Source organism: Acanthochromis polyacanthus, chromosome 6, assembly GCF_021347895.1.
Source record: "Acanthochromis polyacanthus isolate Apoly-LR-REF ecotype Palm Island chromosome 6, KAUST_Apoly_ChrSc, whole genome shotgun sequence".
Lineage (NCBI taxonomy): Eukaryota > Metazoa > Chordata > Actinopteri > Pomacentridae > Acanthochromis > Acanthochromis polyacanthus.
This window is the reverse complement of record NC_067118.1, coordinates 22,882,519-22,899,576: the sequence shown is the minus strand read 5'-3', so window position 1 is coordinate 22,899,576 and position 17,058 is coordinate 22,882,519. Positions and strand designations below refer to the sequence as shown.

Here is a 17,058-nt window from a genome sequence, read left to right as displayed (position 1 = left end):
CTTTACATGATACATCACATTCACCCATTCACACACACATTCACACACTGATGGTGGAAGCTGCCATGCAAGGCGTAACCACGACCCACCAGGAGCAATTAGGGGTTAGGTGTCTTGCTCAGGGACACCTCGACATGAGCACGACGGGCGAACCAGCAACCTTCCAGTTACAAGACGGCCACTCTACCCACTGAGCCATGCCGCCCGCTATGTTGCCATAACCATATTTAGCAACAGGCCCTCTTGGGATTTCCCAAACTTCCCCTTTGCTGAAGAAGTCGCTGAGTGACGGTGACTTCTGCTTTCTGCCCTGGCCACCCAAGCCACCCAGAGCTTAGACAGGGATTACTTTTGTTCAAAATTAACATTCAGTTACACAGAATCGCTTTTTAAATCTCTCTTCTTAGTCTAAACATAATAAATCATCCGAATCATCACTTTAATCAAATCAATCACTCCAGAATATATGTATTTCAGCAAGCATAATCATGTGGTTAACTTATAATGTTTCTTTATTAGATCTTTATTTGTCTGCTTCAAAACCTTTGTTACCGTAAAGCCTGAGTGCTCTCTGAGACCTCAACATCAGCATCTCACTTGACAGTGTTTATGTATACCGGTGGGGACTTCAACCTGACTGTGCTATATAGGTGGGGACTCGTGTCACGGTGGGGACCAAAAATGAGGTCCCCACGGGGGGAAACAGTGTTTTCTTGACCATGTTGTTGTTACTGAAAAAAGTAAAAGTGCGAAAACGTTTCTTTAGGGTTAGACATTGTTTTGGTCTGGGTTAGGGTTAGGGTAAGGGTTAGGGGTTAGATATGAATGGGAGTCAATGGTAAGTCCCCACAGGGATATAAGAACCAGACGTGTGTGTGTGTGTGTGTGTGCACTCATGTATTTTACTTCATCTGATATTGGTTTGTTGCCCTGCTAAAGATGTTTTCACTGAATTCTGCACTAAGATATCTTTCAGGTTATAGTACTGTTTATAGTTCCAGTTTGTTTACTGTATCTCACAACCTTCAAATAACTGCACCCGCTTTGTTTGTCTAATGCATCATTTTTAAAAAAAGGCTAAACATATGCAGCCCCTGAGGGCAAAAATGAGCTGATAGGCCCCCATTAACCTCAATTTGCTCTTGGATTTGTATTTATGCTAGCAAATGAGATAATACGAATAAAATATTTTATATAAAAAGTATGAAATAATGAATCTCAATGGAAAGCTGAGTAGAAATGCAATACCAAATCCCTGACAAAAAAACTCAGTTAATGCTATACTAATGCTAATATATTCATATTGCCCAACCCTTTATCCTATGTTCCTGATATGATACAAATAGAATTGATTTACCAGGGTCATTCAATACAAAATACATAATTTTCTCCCACCGGACACGCACAGCATCAGGAGGTTTTTATGTGCAACAAATGTGCAGAATATTCAATGAAACCAATATTCTTCATCAGACTACAAATATTTTGAGTTACAGGCTCTTTTCATATATATGGGTAGATAGAAATGTCACACTTTTTAATTTGTCTTACTTTTTATGGGATTTTTTTTAACACTAATAACTTCATAAGTACAGGAGATCAACACAATAAATCTTCACTGCTGAAAACACATTTGAGCTCTGTTAAAAACTGCAATTAATTTCATTTTAAAGCCACTCCAGGTGTCACAATCTAAAGACAAAATCTTGTTTTCGTTATAAACATTTTTTTTTCTGTAACCATTTTGAGCGTTAATTTCTTCAATGCTGCTTGTCAATGCTCTTGTGTGATAATCATTTTTTTTATTACTCTTTGCTATTTAGGCTTATTGGAACCTGATAAGTATAAAAACTAAGCATCATTTTTGATATGATGTAGTTTTAGAGAAAAATAATGACCACATATGTGGACACTCATTCGGAATTTCCATAAAACACAATCCACTTACTTTTGTGTAACAGAGAGCAAAACTCTTAATTTCTACCCTGAACACAGCAGTTTTCTTTCTTGGCTGCTTTTGCATATTTTAATAAGACATACAAAAATATTTGTAACATTTTTTGAACATCATAGTCTAAAAAACAAAATAAAATCACGTTTTTGCCGCTTTTGGAAAGTCACAGCTGCAATATGGCTCATTTAAAATGCTGTGAACAGTAGCAGGAAGACACCATATGCCTGTAACACAATATAAAACATTCAAAGCATTTTGCATTGGCTATGAAAAAACAAATAGGAATGCCCGTTTCTTTAGGAACACGTACACACCTATGTGTGAAAGGCTTTGTAACAGTTGCGATCAACTTGCAAGCACAAGACCAGCTTGCAGGTCATACAATGCTCTTGGGTTCTGTCAGTGAGGCGTGCGGCATTTTTCAGGCTGATTTTCTCTGGGAGATGTGCATTGACTAGACCCTCCAGAAAAACGCGGACAAAAATCCTTGATTATGCGGGCTAAAATCCTTGATTATGCAAATAAATATGCAGGGTTTTTATGCCATTTTATGCGGGGAAATTGCGGAAAGTTGCAAAGTATGCGAATAGTTGTGAAATATGCAAAAATATGCGCGATTCACCTGCCCTCTGGCTGCGGAGGGATGTGTCATCTAATCGGACAAAGGGACTGCTGCGGGGTTACTGGACTGACAGCCTGTGCTTTGGGAGGGGGAGAAGCTCACAGCAGCACCTGCTGCTTGTTGAGGACAGTAACTGCAGAATGATCCCAGTTTTCCTGTCAGTCTCCAAAACGGCAGAAAAAGTCGTTAGATTTGTGGCTAGTCACTTTTGACAAAAAAAAGTCGCTAGGACGCTTTGGGAAGTCGCTAGATTTAGCGAGAAAGTCGCTAAGTTGGCAACACTGGCACCACGCTCCACATAAGCTCGTGCTTCTAGTGTGTGTGTGTGAATGCGCAAACTGATGACGTCAGGCCGGGCGTCACATAAAAACTCGCTCACAACTCCATTTATATTGGTTATAGTTTTCTCATTTTATGCGGAAATTGTGAAATCAAGCGGGACCCGCATATTTCTCTTTTTTTTCATGGAAATGTGAGATTCTTGCGGGGATTATGCATCCTTTTGGGAAATAATTGACCCCCGCATAATCAGCAGCATTTTGTTGATCTAGTGGCTAAAATTTTGTTCAGAATTTTATAATCTACACTACCAGTCAAAAGTTTGGACACACCTTCTCATGTAATGCTTTTTATCTAGTTGTATTAGTTTCAACTTTACCAGGATTTTTAAAGTACTAAGTTGTGATGCACTGTTCCATTGGAAAAATTAACCAAACCTAAGCTTAAAATTATGATATATCACGAAACCTTTTCATTCTACATGTCTCATGTAAGAAAATACCAACAATAAATTATTTTCCTAATTCCTGCACTCCTTCACACAACCCTGAAGCCACTAGTAAACCAGCTGTGAGCAACACTTCTATGAGACTTCTCAGCTAAACTGCAGGCAGTGTTCCTACAGAGCAGACAGGAGTCACTTTTTCACCATTTTTGCCCACTATTGGCTAACAACTCTAGGCACTCAGAAAAAGTTGTGCAAGTTGATTCCAAGTTGTGTTTTTTCAGTTATTGTTAAGTAAATAGTTAAAGAAATTCAATGTCATGTCTTCCACACCTGCTGTGGGTTTTGAGGTTCAAGGGGTTACAGGAAATTTCCAGCTTAATTCAGCCTGGTGCTTTTCTATTAACAGGTTGACTGTGGCTCAATGGGTCACGGTAACTTTGCACTTCTTACCGCAGTTCTTTAGACAGTTGTCAACGTCGCTTATAACTAATACAGCACTGACTAAAGCAGGGATATTATGGAGTCATGGAAATAACACACTGTACATTTCCTTTGTGTAACATGAGCCTCTGAAAAGTCATACAACACATGCCTACTGAAATACTGTAGTGAAATAAATTGGAAATTTCCCTTGCAAATTCCACACAAACCAACAGCAAACAATAGGCCTTTTTTTACGGCAGACATTTAACTACCTTTAATAGAGAAATAACAGGTAGCACTAAGTTTGTCAGCAGTGGCTCAGTTTCATCAAGTGTTCCAGTAAGCTGAGATAGTGAGCTGGTGTGCACAATAGAGGGACCAGGGAAAGATTTCACCTGAATGGAATGCAGTTGTTTTCTGTGTTATCAGTTTACACTTGGGCTTTTCCTGCTCCAACAATTCAGAATGTCTGTTGCGAAGAGGTCGAGACCGCATGCTGGTAAGTGTAGAATAAAATGATTCCAATGTATAGCTGTGAGGACAATGTGAAAGAAAGACAGGGAAGTGGGCATAAGGAGAGTGTTTTATTCTCTAGTTTGATCTCTAGTCGAGGTGTTTAACTGACTGAGATATGCTGCATGGAGAAACAGTCTGACACCCACCTGCCGAGGATCAGCCTGTCAATTTTACAGTCATAAACAAAAGCTGACATGCAATTGTAATGACCATGTATATCATGGTAGTAGCGAGTTTCCAAAGAGTTCTATTATTATTGAAGCACATGCATCTGTGTCCCATATAAAAAGAAACATGCATTTTGGTTCTTTCATAATTTTTTTAGAGGTCTTCTGGAAATCTAACAAAATCCGCTGGGTCGAAAATATACAAACATCAATGCTAATATTTGATAAAATATTCATTAGCCATTTTTACCTCAGTTGTTTGTATTTTGTTAGCCATCCACAGGCTGATAGTTGTATGTCTGACCACTCCTCAGAAGTCGTGCAATTCTACTTTTTCGGTTTGCTGACAGACTTGTTTTTTCAGATTGTCTGCCATTGTTTTCCCTCCATTATTTAGTTATCAAATTTCCAACAATATGTTCTTCGAGGACACAATCTTAGATGAGATGGTGTAGCTTTATTTACATTTTACAGATTGTATTTGTCAGTGTATTGCATATCAAATTGGAAATGCAATACCAATTTACTCACAAAATTAAACTAACATGTACAATCAAAAATTAAGTAAATATAAAAAACCGTAACTGACTCCAGGAAGCTCCATTTCCCTCCTATTTTTCAACTTGCTTAGATGTGCTTCTACATCTATGTCTAACTTTAAAAAGTTAATATGAAGTCCATCATGCAGAAAGATCCAAACAGTGGACTGAACCCAGCGTATACAGAGAGAAGTTAAAGTTAAACTTATTGTGGTTGTTTAGGGAAAATCCAAAGGTTTGGTTGCTCAGACAAACAGCAGGGATCACTTATTTACAATTTAGGAACATTTAGAGTTCATTCACATTCGTGTCTGATGACTAATTGAAAGACCATCAGACTGTGGATGCAACAAGAGAGCTGGATATGGTGCTGCTGTTCAAGCTTGCTGATTTGTCCCAGTGGTTACTTGTAGGGCCCGACCGATTTATTGGCCGGCCGATTAAATCAGGTGATTATAGCCCTTTTCAAAATAATCGTAATTGGCCGAAATTTTGCCGATTAAAAGCTAATATATTCTTAATATCTGATAAAACAGTAAATGCTGTTAAATGTTGGAGTTGTGCACAGTGATGTCTTTGCGCTGTTTGTTAAATACACGGAGCTCTGACACCATTCAATCCTCAGTCTTCACCACTGTCCTAGGGCTGGGCGATATGGCCAAAAAATAAAATCTCAATTTTTTTTAGTCATCTTGGACGATTACGATTTTAATCGATTTTTGTTACATACATTGTTAAAACATAAACGATGCCTCTTTTCCATTGTTGTGAGGCAGACAATGTGCTACAAGCCCAGTTTTATCAAAGTAGCTGTCTATCAAGCTGCAGGAATAACACTGGTGTCAACTGGAGCCAATTGAAGGCTGCAGTGATTCTGTTGACACAACAGTGTATCAGAATGAGGTTATTGAATATTTAACCACGCCCGATGGGTACTTCGGCGGGGTTATTGCATCCGGTGCGGTATCTGGCTGGGTAAGTATGTATGTGGCGATGTCTGGTCCAATATCTCTGCAACCGCTGAAGTCAGGATAATCAAACTTGGCACTGAAGATCAGTCTTAGGTCCCCTGCTCAGCTGTGGAGTTACAGGTCAGCAGATCAAGTAGGGAGGGAGATACGTACGATGATCAAAATTGATACATATTGCATCAGTTGTATAAGGAGGACAGGGTTTTCACCAGCAGAGGGCGTGGTTCTGCCCTCTACTGAGGGCTCATCTAGTTGTGTCTCTCTTCGCTGTTGCAGCAGTTTTGCAATTTGCAGGCGGTCCCTGTTCACAGCCGGCTGCTCATAGACACCAACGTTATTTCTGCAACTTGAAAGACAGCTACTTTTAATAAAACTGGGCTTGTAGCACAACATGTGCCTTACAACGATGGGAAAGAGGCATCATTTATGTTTTGACAACCTACATCTAATGAGTTATTGATGCTGGAAGTTTGAATCTGTGAATATCTTTCCAACTTTACCAAACGTGGGGACACAACCACCCAAGGAGTGGTTTATTTAATTTTGCAAAAAGCATTTAGTCATACTTAAAGCTTTAAGTGCTTTATTAACACAAAACTAAGAGTTCTGTATTGTTTTATGATCACAGGTTCTGTCTAAAAAGATGTGGCATCATTTTAAACAGTGAAACCATACTAATAAAATGTAATGGCCAACCAGTGTGTAATACTGGATTCTGCAAAAACTGAATGCAGAATACTGGACAAAGAAATTCTCTACAGATATTTTTCTCATCTTATATTTTCTTAATACAATGAATGTATTAACTTATTTATGTGTGTATGAATGTATTTACTGACTTATTTATTTAGTACCGTTAACATATCAGAGTTCTGAGTGTGTTTTTCTTTAGATAGGCAAAGGCCATTTATTGATCACATATAGGCTATTAAATAAATGATATAAAAAAAAACCCAAAAGCATTTAAAATACTATTAAACAACTTAGGCATTTATTGAGTCACTAAAATACTGTAGAGTCTACGGCCACATTAGTCTGACTATAATCATCCTCTGGTAAATTCACAACCATGTACTGATGTCTCTTACCAAAGGGACTTCAGGAGATGATTAGATGATGATAAACTGTGACCTGCTGGTTGGGTTCTCTCTGTTCTCATGTTTCTTACATGTTGGTCTCCTGATGCTGCCTTACTTCTGCTAGTCTATGAGCAACAGAAAACACAGTTTGCCCTGTACAGGAAGATGAAACTGGCTGCCCTTAATATTTCGTATGTTTTATTTTGTTTATTATGCAGTTTTGATGTGTGTGTGACAGACGTGTATGGGACATTTATGAAAATACAGAACAATTAGCGTCCCGTATTGAATCAATACAGGATTGCGTCCCGTATTGAATCAATACGGGACGCTACAATAGTCAAATAAAGGACGAATCTGTATTTTAAGGAACGGGTGGCAACCCTATGCCGCACTCCCGTAGCTGCGGTCACTTTTCCCATTCTTTAGGATGCCTCTGCCGGAGGTGCTGAAAGAGGTTAGTTGTGCTGCTACTCTTCGTTTTCACAGTACTTTTGCAAACCTTGCACATGACTGTAGTTTGCTCTGTGTCAGTCTTGTCAAAGCCGAACCACTTCCATATAATCGATGTAACATGAGGCCCTTTTCTCGCGACCAACTCTTCATCTGCTGTTCTGTCCGCCATGATGGGGGTGTGAGTGTTTTGGCCAATGACGTATATATATAACTATATAGCTATATAGCTATATATATATATATATATATATATATATATATATGTCATTGGTTTTGGTGGCAGGAGATGAGAGACGGAAGCAAACGCCAGTGCACAAGTCATGAAAGGCAGAAGAAGAATCTGTATTATATATTTAAGCTCGCCTCGATTTTACGATTTCGCAAATTTTCAAATCGTCAGGTTTTAAAAATGCGAATTAATCGAATTAATTCGATTTATCGCCCAGCCCTACGCTGTCCAGCAGTAAGTTACAGCCAGGAACCATTACAGGAGTGGGCTGAACCAACAATTAAGTTTATAACTACGTTGTGAAATTGACAATGACTCAACATCTCCCATTTCAGTTTACCTCCTTGTACCACACATGCTTTGTTGCGTCGGTCATGCTTTTCATTTACGTCGCATAAAGTTGTGCTAACCCAGGTTAAGTTACTCTACGTCTGTTTATGTAAACAATAACCTCGCTGTAGTTATGCCAACCTAGCATAGCATAAGCTAACAGCTTAAAAGCTATTAAGTAACTGCAGAAATAACGTAAGTGTAAAAAGTGTAAAAAATATTTGAGAGCACAGAACGACCGTTCATCACTCCATCAGCTGCGTGTTGAGGCGCGTTTAAGGGGGAGCGATGTAAACGCAGAGGATGAGGGGGTTTATTCAGTGCAGGCCCGAAAAGTTCAAATATTACTGTCTGTCTTCAGCAACAAGCATGATGTCATGTCACTCCTAGTTTTACTTGGTCAGAAAATACTATAACGGGACCAAGCCTGTTACAGCAACTTACTGTGTGTGTTGTTATCGAGTAACATTAGTGCCGGACTATTTGTGACCATTATTTACATAAAATGCAATTCTGTCAAAGATGACATGTTTTGACATCTGAGAAAAGCCTCTGTTTTTTTTTATTTTGGTTCATATGAGTCCTGACTTGATGGCAAAGAAAATAATGGAGTAGAGAAAATGCGAATTAACGTTTAAGCATCAGAGGACTGCCAGTAACTTCACATATTATGTTAGTTATATACAGCACATATATATATATATATATATATATATATATATATATATATATGTATGTATACATATATATACACATACATATATCTTTTTATCAGCATAATCTCAATCTGTATTTTCATTTTTATTTGAAACAGAAGTTTTCTCAGAAAAATAGTGGTGCACAGGGATTACCTCTTTAGTTTTATTCAGATGCAATAATTTGATGTCAGTTGGAAAGATGTCATTGTTTTAGTTCACTACCAGTGACTTTTTATAGGTCAACCCACTGCTGGCTTCCTTCTGTGGACTACAGATGGATTTTTAGTGTGGTGCAATAATTGTAATGTTTATTGTCTCTGTTATGGATACAGTAAAATAAGTGGGACATTTTTTTACTCTTCAGATGTAGAAACAGAGAAGATGGAAGTAAGTGACTCATAAATCTATGTTGACAAGTTCAGGCTTAGGTGAATCAAGCTGACTGTTTATTCCTGCTGTGTAATGAAGAAGACTAAGAGCAATCAGGCTGTGATTAACTTGTCTCTGGTCAAATATATGTAACATTAGCCTCAAAAACATGCATGAGGTCACTGAGGCCAAATGCACAATGCTGCAGTAGTTTCATTTAGAAATGTATGCTGTTCTAATTTGAGGTTCAAAGAGGAAGTTCCTGGAACTACATCCTCACTGGGTTCAAACAGGGTTACCTGTTATTGCAGCTGACTCAGTGAGTCCCACAGTTTGTCCTGCGCTGCTGCTCAACCAGACGGGTCCTCTGCTGCAGTAAATATTGCTTCCATTGTGGTGACATCTCACACACTCAGCAAACACCAGTGTCTCTGAGTCAAATTGGCATTTCAGCTTTATCTGAGTCTGCTGTAATTACCCAGCCCGATCTCACGAGGATTCGTGAAACTGTCACGTAAGTTTTAGTTTCGGTTTCGTGCGCACCAACACGATTTCGTCATGTTTTTCGTGCCGCTCACCACGAAATGCGCACCAATGTATTTTAAACGGCGGACTTTTCGTGCCACCCAGAACGTATTTCAAACGAATGTGTGTATTATATTTTTAATGTAAAACCATGGCGAATCCAACGCTATATTTTGCATGACATCGTCCCTAACCATAACCCTAACCATAACCATAACCCGGTGGTACACTTACCTTTTTTTTTTTTTTTTTTTTTTTTTTTTCCCAATTTGCATAGGAATTTCAAGAATGTCCGGCGGCCGGCGGCCGCAAACGCGATCACACAAGCAGTATACGCCGATGGACAGCTTAGATCGTCATGAATCCGCTGGTATAAACCACTTTCAGCTGTGATTACCACAGCGGGTTTCGTTGTGAGCAACACGAAAAACATTTCGTGGTGAGCGGCACGAAAAACATGACGAAATCGTGTTGGTGCGCACGAAAAAGAAACAAAAAATTTACGTAACAGTTTCACGAATCCCCGTGAGACCGTGTTGAATTACCACATGAGACTTTCTAGTGATACTTCAAAAGCCTTTGTGTACCACAGAAGAGGAAAGACTCTCCACTCCAAAGTAAACAAATTTCTGCTGTGAGGATAAAGGACCTGGTAGGTAGGGCAGACCCGGTGCTTGTTAATATTACAACTCCTCACTCTGATCTCACTTTGAAAGCAGAAATGAAAAGACGAGATGGAGAATTGGATAGAATGAAATCTAAAACAAGCCCATTGAGAACTTCTGTGACTTGCTTCAGAAAAACAAACAGCAGGGCAGGAAGGTGTTACCTCACCACGGTGCATTGTTAACGGAGTGGCCTGGTTCAACCTTCAGGACACTCCCACCTCTGGTCGTATCATCATCACCCGATATCGATCCCCTCCCCACCTTTTATGATCTTTTTAAAACTCCACTCGGAATCCCCTGCTTCACTAATTCCCACTTCACCCCCGCGTCCACACTGAGACCACCAGGAACAGAAATCTTGGCCTAATTTCATTTGGACACCCGTCAACCTGTCAATTACACATAATAAGATTTTAATTGGATTTCATATTCTGGCTTCCCTCCCAAACCTTATTATTCCTGCTTATCATGAGTGATCAGCTGAATAGACAACAGCTCCCTGCGTGGTCGGACAGTCCTATTTATTTCTGTGTTGCTCAGCAAACAGCTCTGCTTCTCAGGACTTTGTGGTGTTCTGCACTCAGAGATGTTCAAGGAGAGTAATGAGCTGGGGTAGCTTTCCACCAGTCATCTGTTAGACTCTTTAGTTTTAGTGCTTAAAACACTGACAGTGATTGATGGTTTGCATGCTTGTGGTTTTTGGAGTTTAAATATAAAAAGGCAAATCTGTGTGTCACTAGCTTCTGTAACTTAATATTATGCAACATTTCTTTCATCTCCCTTTTAGAAAACAAAAATTAGGCATATTTTCTGAAGTTTGCTGTCCGCATTCTAAAAACTACTGAAGCAGACACTATTAGGAAGACACCTTTGTGATTTTAAATAAAGATTTTTGTGGGCACAGATAAAAAATACAGCACTAAAGAAAAAACAATTAACAGCACAAATGACTTATGAGTTTTCATGTAATAAACAACAGGTGTACATATAAAGTAAAACAAAGTGTTCTTATCAGTGAAATATTTTTTTGGCCATTGTTGGCTTTACTTGGCATGTTAGTGAAGAGGCTGACAGGAAAATAGGGAGGAGAACGAGGGGGAGGGCCTTCAGCCAAGGGCTTTGAGCTGAAATCAAACTCAGGCCACTGCATCAGGGACTATAGCCCTGTTCATGGGTCACCTGCTCAACCTGTTGAGCTATCTGGGAAAAAATAACCATGTATATTTCACTTTGTAGTGGTTGTTGTGGTTAAATTGTGCAAACATTGGAATTGTTTGGGAGATACAGCTATAACACATTAAATGGAATAGGTTGAAACAACCCATCCTTAACCTTTAGCTGTTGGGATACTCGAAATATTACAATCCTTCTATTATGTCATATCAGACTGGTTTAGTATAACCAGGCTTCTATTATTTTATTGTGGATATATTGTGCCAAATTTGCACAGCATGTTCCCTATAGAACACAACAAACAAAAACGACAAAAAAACTTTTTAAGTTAGCCCATTCTGTAAAAAAGAAACAAAAAAATAGTTAAAGGTATTTGTAAGTCAGCCATTACCAACAGTCATAGGACAAAAGTTCAGGACCTGTTCAGCTGACCTGCAGGGTGTGTTTACAGAGAGCAGACAGGGGACAAGTATGGAGACAAATTAACAGTGAACAGACAAACATTTATAGCATAGAGAATCATTGTTTGTCCCTGCAGTAGTAACACTTTTGCACAAGTAGATTCCAATTTTCTTTTTCAAATTTTGTAAATTAATGAGAGAAATTCCACCTACATTTGTTAGTTCTGTCCACTTCGAGTCATAATTGTGGTGTTTTCATGGCAGTACAGGACTTTATATTGCAGTGAAAAATGAGTGAGCGAAAATATAACAGGAACAAAAATCACCCAGAAACTGCCGGAAATTCAGTAGGTTAAAAAAAAGAAAGAATTGCACTCATAGACCTGTAATGACAGAAGCCTACTGGTGTTATGTGCAGGGACTCGTTCATGTTATATTAATCAAGACAACATTAGCGATTGTGAAAATTGTGTTTCCACACCTTGCCTCTCAGATGATTTGGTGCTATTATCTATTCAGCTTGAGTCTAGCTTTCCCTCCTTTTTCAAAAGTGAAGTGACCGACAGTCTTGTGCACTGGTGCCAACTTTGCGTGCAGATCAAACATTTTACAATAGATCAAATGATACCCGCATTTAAAGACTAGTTACAGCCATATTCTGAATGAAGATTTCTGTTTCTACACACTTTCTCATATAGAAATCCAGTTTAGACCTCAGTTTCAGGTCAGTATCGTGAGCGCTTATCTCTCAGGTGGATTATGTGGGCTGGGAGTATTCTCCTCCCTCCCTCCATCCCTCCCTCCCCCGGCCTGCCTGCAGGACTCCACTGATTGGGGGGACGGGCTGTGTGTGACTTTGCTGATGTGCTGCTTCAGACTATAAGAGGCTTTGAAAGACGGGCTTAGGACCTAACATGAATACCACTGACTGACTCTCCATCTTTATTCTACTCTGTCTCTCCTGCTCCATTTCTGTCTTATGTTTTTTTTTGTTTGTTTGTCTGCACTCATAAATGTTGCCAGGCCTGCTGAGTATCAAATAAGGAAATGGAGGTAGGAGGCAAATTATATTTATAATTCGATTGATTTTGCATAGAGTTTTATACTCTCATGGGTTGTCAATTAGCATAATGTTAGCATGTAAGCAATTAAAGTAAAACCAGCAGAAAATGTTCTTTTCTCGTGTGGTCCTTGTCAGTGAAAGATTTTAAATGGCCACTTTGCCACTGTTTTTAGACATTATTGATGCAAAATATGAGTTTGTGCGATCACAAAAGCAAATCATGCAGTGCGTAGCTCATATATTTTTTTATTAGAATATTAATTTCAATGTTGCTGTGTGTTATAATAAGAAAAATGCTTTCTCATTTCTCAATTGTGCCTGAAAATGAAATATTTCTGTACAGTAAATAAGCAAGGTTTCAAGGTTCTTTGTTGCCATGCTAGCACAGGTGTTAGAAATTAGTACTCAGGTCAGGTCTTTAGTTTCCTAAGGGAAATTACAAAGCAATGTAATCAACATACACATGTGTTTGCTGGTGGTAAACAGTTAAATAGGCATGTTTGCAAAAACTGCACTATGAGGTTGATGTCCATTTGGCCAAGTGTCTTTAATTGGACATGTGAAGAGTGTCTGTAGTTGCAGGTAGATGGGTGATAGGTAGAGAGCTACAGAGCACCACCAGAGTTCAATTGTTCCTCAGTTTGGTGGTCCAGGAGTTACCTCACATAGCTTTACTTACTGGTTCATTGTATGAGAAATTTCGTCAGTGAGGAAAGTGCTTTTTTTTGGGGGGGGGGGGCTTTTTCTACTTCAGTAAATTGTTGCCACTGTTAAAGCTGGTTCTGCACAGTATACGATCAACAGACATTTTATGTGGAACAGCAATACATTAACTCCTTCTCAGTTGATGAGAGGTTGAAGATGTGTAACTCGGTTAATTTCAGTTTATTATGGTTGTTGTGGTTCCATTGTGCAAACTTTGCATTGCATGGTAGATAGAACTGGAATAGAAACACTGAATGAAATACGGTAAGCTGAAATAACCCAGAGTTAAACTTTAACTGTTACTCTGCACTCAAAAAATGACAATGCAACAGCTCTTAAATTCCAAGCTCTATCTTGGAACCTTAAAAGGCTTATTGACCTCATTCTTTCTGAAATCTGTTATCTGAAACCTGAATACCACTTGGTGCACTCTAAAATAGACCCTCCAGAAAAACGCGGGCAAAAATCCTTGATTATGCAAATAAATATGTGGGGTTTTATGCCATTTTATGCGGGGAAATTGTAGAAAGTTGCAAAGTATGCAAATAGTTGTGAAATATGCAACAATGTGCACAATTCACCTGCCGTTTGGCCGCGGAGGGATGTGTCGTCAAATCAGACACTGGGACTGCTGCGGGGTTACTGGACTGACAGCCTGTGCTTTGGGAGGGGGAGAAGCTCACAGCAGCACCTGCTGCTTGTTGAAAACAGTAACTGCAGAATGATCCGAGTTTTCCTGTCAGTCTCCAAAACGGCAGAAAAAGTCGCTAGATTTGTGGCTCGTCGCTTTTGACAAAAAAAAGTCGCTAGGACGCTTTGGGAAGTCGCTAGATTTAGCGAGAAAGTCGTTAAGTTGGCAACACTGGCGCCGTGCTCCACATCAGCTCGTGCTTCTAGTGTGTGTGTGAATGCGCGAACTGATGACGTCAGGCCAGGCGTCACATAAAAACTCGCTCACAACTCCATTTACACACGTGGACAAAATTGTTGGTACCCCTCAGTTAAAGAAGGAAAAACCCACAATTCTCACTGAAATCACTTGAAACTCACAAAAGTAACAATAAATAAAAATGTATTGAAAATTAAATAATCAAAATCAGCCATCACTTTTGAATTGTTGATTAACATAATTATTTAAAAAAACAAACTAATGAAATAGGGCTGGACAAAAATGATGGTACCCATAACTTAATATTTTGTTGCACAACCTTTTGAGGCAATCACTGCAATTAAACGATTTCTGTATTTGTCAATGAGCGTTCTGCAGCTGTCAACAGGTATTTTGGCCCACTCCTCATGAGCAAACAGCTCCAGTTGTCTCAGGTTTGATGGGTGTCTTCTCCAAATGGCATGTTTCAGCTCCTTCCACATATGTTCAATGGGATTCAGATCTGGGCTCATAGAAGGCCACTTTAGAATAGTCCAACGCTTTTCTCTCAGCCATTCTTGGGTGTTTTTGGCTGTGTGTTTTGGATCGTTGTCCTGTTGGAAGACCCATGACCTGCGACTGAGACCAAGCTTTCTGACACTAGGCAGCACATTTCTCTCCAGAATGCCTTGATAGTCTTCAGATTTCATCGTACCTTGCACACTTTCAAGACACCCTGTGCCAGATGCAGCAAAGCAGCCCCAAAACATTACTGAGCCTCCTCCATGTTTCACCGTAGGGACAGTGTTCTTTTCTTCGTATGCTTGGTTTTTGAGTCTACGAACATAGAGTTGATGTGCCTTACCAAAAAGCTCCAGTTTGGTCTCATCTGTCCAAAGGACATTCTCCCAGAAGCTTTGTGGCTTGTCAACATGCATTTTTGCAAATTCCAGTCTCGCTTTTTTATGAGTTTTTTTCAGCAGTGCTGTCCTCCTTGGTCGTCTCCCATGAAGTCCACTTTGGCTCAAACAACGACGAATGGTGCGATCTGACACTGATGTACCTTGGCCTTGGAGTTCACCTTTAATTTCTTTGGAGGTTGCTCTGGGCTCTTTGGATACAATTCCAACGATCCGTCTCTTCAATTTGTCATCAATTTTCCTCTTGCGGCCACGTCCAGGGAGGTTGGCTACTGTCCCGTGGGTCTTGAACTTCTGAATAATATGAGCCACTGTTGTCACAGGAACTTCAAGCTGTTTAGAGATGGTCTTATAGCCTTTACCTTTAAGATGTTTGTCTATAATTTTTTTTCGGATGTCCTGGGACAATTCTCTCCTTCGCTTTCTGTTGTCCATGTTCAGTGTGGTACACACCTTTTCACCAAACAGCAGGGTGACTACTTGTCTCCCTTTAAATAGGCAGACTGACTGATTATGAGTTTGGAAACACCTGTGATGTCAATTAAATGACACACCTGAGTTAATCATGTCACTCTGGTCAAATAGTTTTCAATCTTTTATAGAGGTACCATCATTTTTGTCCAGGCCTGTTTCATTAGTTTGTTTTTTAAATAATTATGTTAATCAACAATTCAAAAGTAATGGCTGTTTTTGATTATTTAATTTTCAATAAATTTTTATTTATTGTTACTTTTGTGAGTTTCAAGTGATTTCAGTGAGAATTGTGGGTTTTTCCTTCTTTAACTGAGGGGTACCAACAATTTTGTCCACGTGTGTATATTGGGTATAGTTTTCTCATTTTATGCGGAAATTGTGAAATCAAGCGGGACTCGCATATTTCTCTTTTTTCGTGGAAATGTGAGATTCTTGCGGGAATTATGCACTGTTTTGCGGGGATTATGCACCCTTTTGGGAAATAATTGACCCCCACATATTCAGCGGCATTTTGGTGATTAATGCGGGAATTCATGCGATCGCATAATCGCGTTTTTCTGGAGGGTCTATCTAAAAGTTTTACAATGCATGGTTACAAGTGAAAAAAATGACTGATTTAGATAAACTATTCAAGTTGCAAACATTATTTAAATGAGTTTAGTTGATATAATTTGGTATTTGTAAATTGATATTATGTGTAATTTAAAGTAAAATTTCTGCATTTGTTGTTTTATATCTAAATACAAGTGAAGGTAACTTAATGAAAATGGTTTGGGAACAAAATGTTTCTTCTCCATGACTTTGAAGTTTGCTATCTTAACATGCCTGGGCAACTAAAAACAGTTAAAAATGGTGTTTTAATATACCTGTGATTGTAAAGGCAAAGCTAATTCTTTGAATTGAACATGGTTCGTTGGTTAAATATAGCTCCATTGGAAGCTGTCATAACTCAAAAACACTGATGCAAACTGTTACATTATTGATTGATTGATTTTTTTTGAGGCCAAACATTTTTTATAATATAGGCTGTTGTGAACAGTATTCTGTCTACACAGATTATATAACAGTATTATGTGAGACAGTCTGTCCCATCAGCTGTGTTTTGTAGATGTATCCAATTAGGCTCTGCTGACAAAGCAAATAGTCACACGAAGCCTGTCAGAAGAGTTTTTCACAGTCAG

The 17,058-nt window shown here is 39.0% G+C and overlaps 1 protein-coding gene across 12 annotated transcripts in view; it reads left to right on the top strand.

Moving 5' to 3' along the window:
- The window catches only part of LOC110969182 (solute carrier organic anion transporter family member 4A1-like), an 81,406-nt gene that overhangs the window by 43,874 nt on the left and 20,474 nt on the right, over positions 1 to 17,058 (top strand). The window contains exon 1 of one of the 12 annotated variants that reach the window (XM_051950238.1): positions 12,747 to 12,900. The exons of the other annotated variants lie outside the window; for them this stretch is intronic. The gene's annotated coding sequence lies outside the window, so the exon portion shown is untranslated. Of the gene's footprint in view, positions 1 to 12,746; positions 12,901 to 17,058 lie in introns of those variants that run through there. 12 annotated transcript variants of the gene reach the window in all.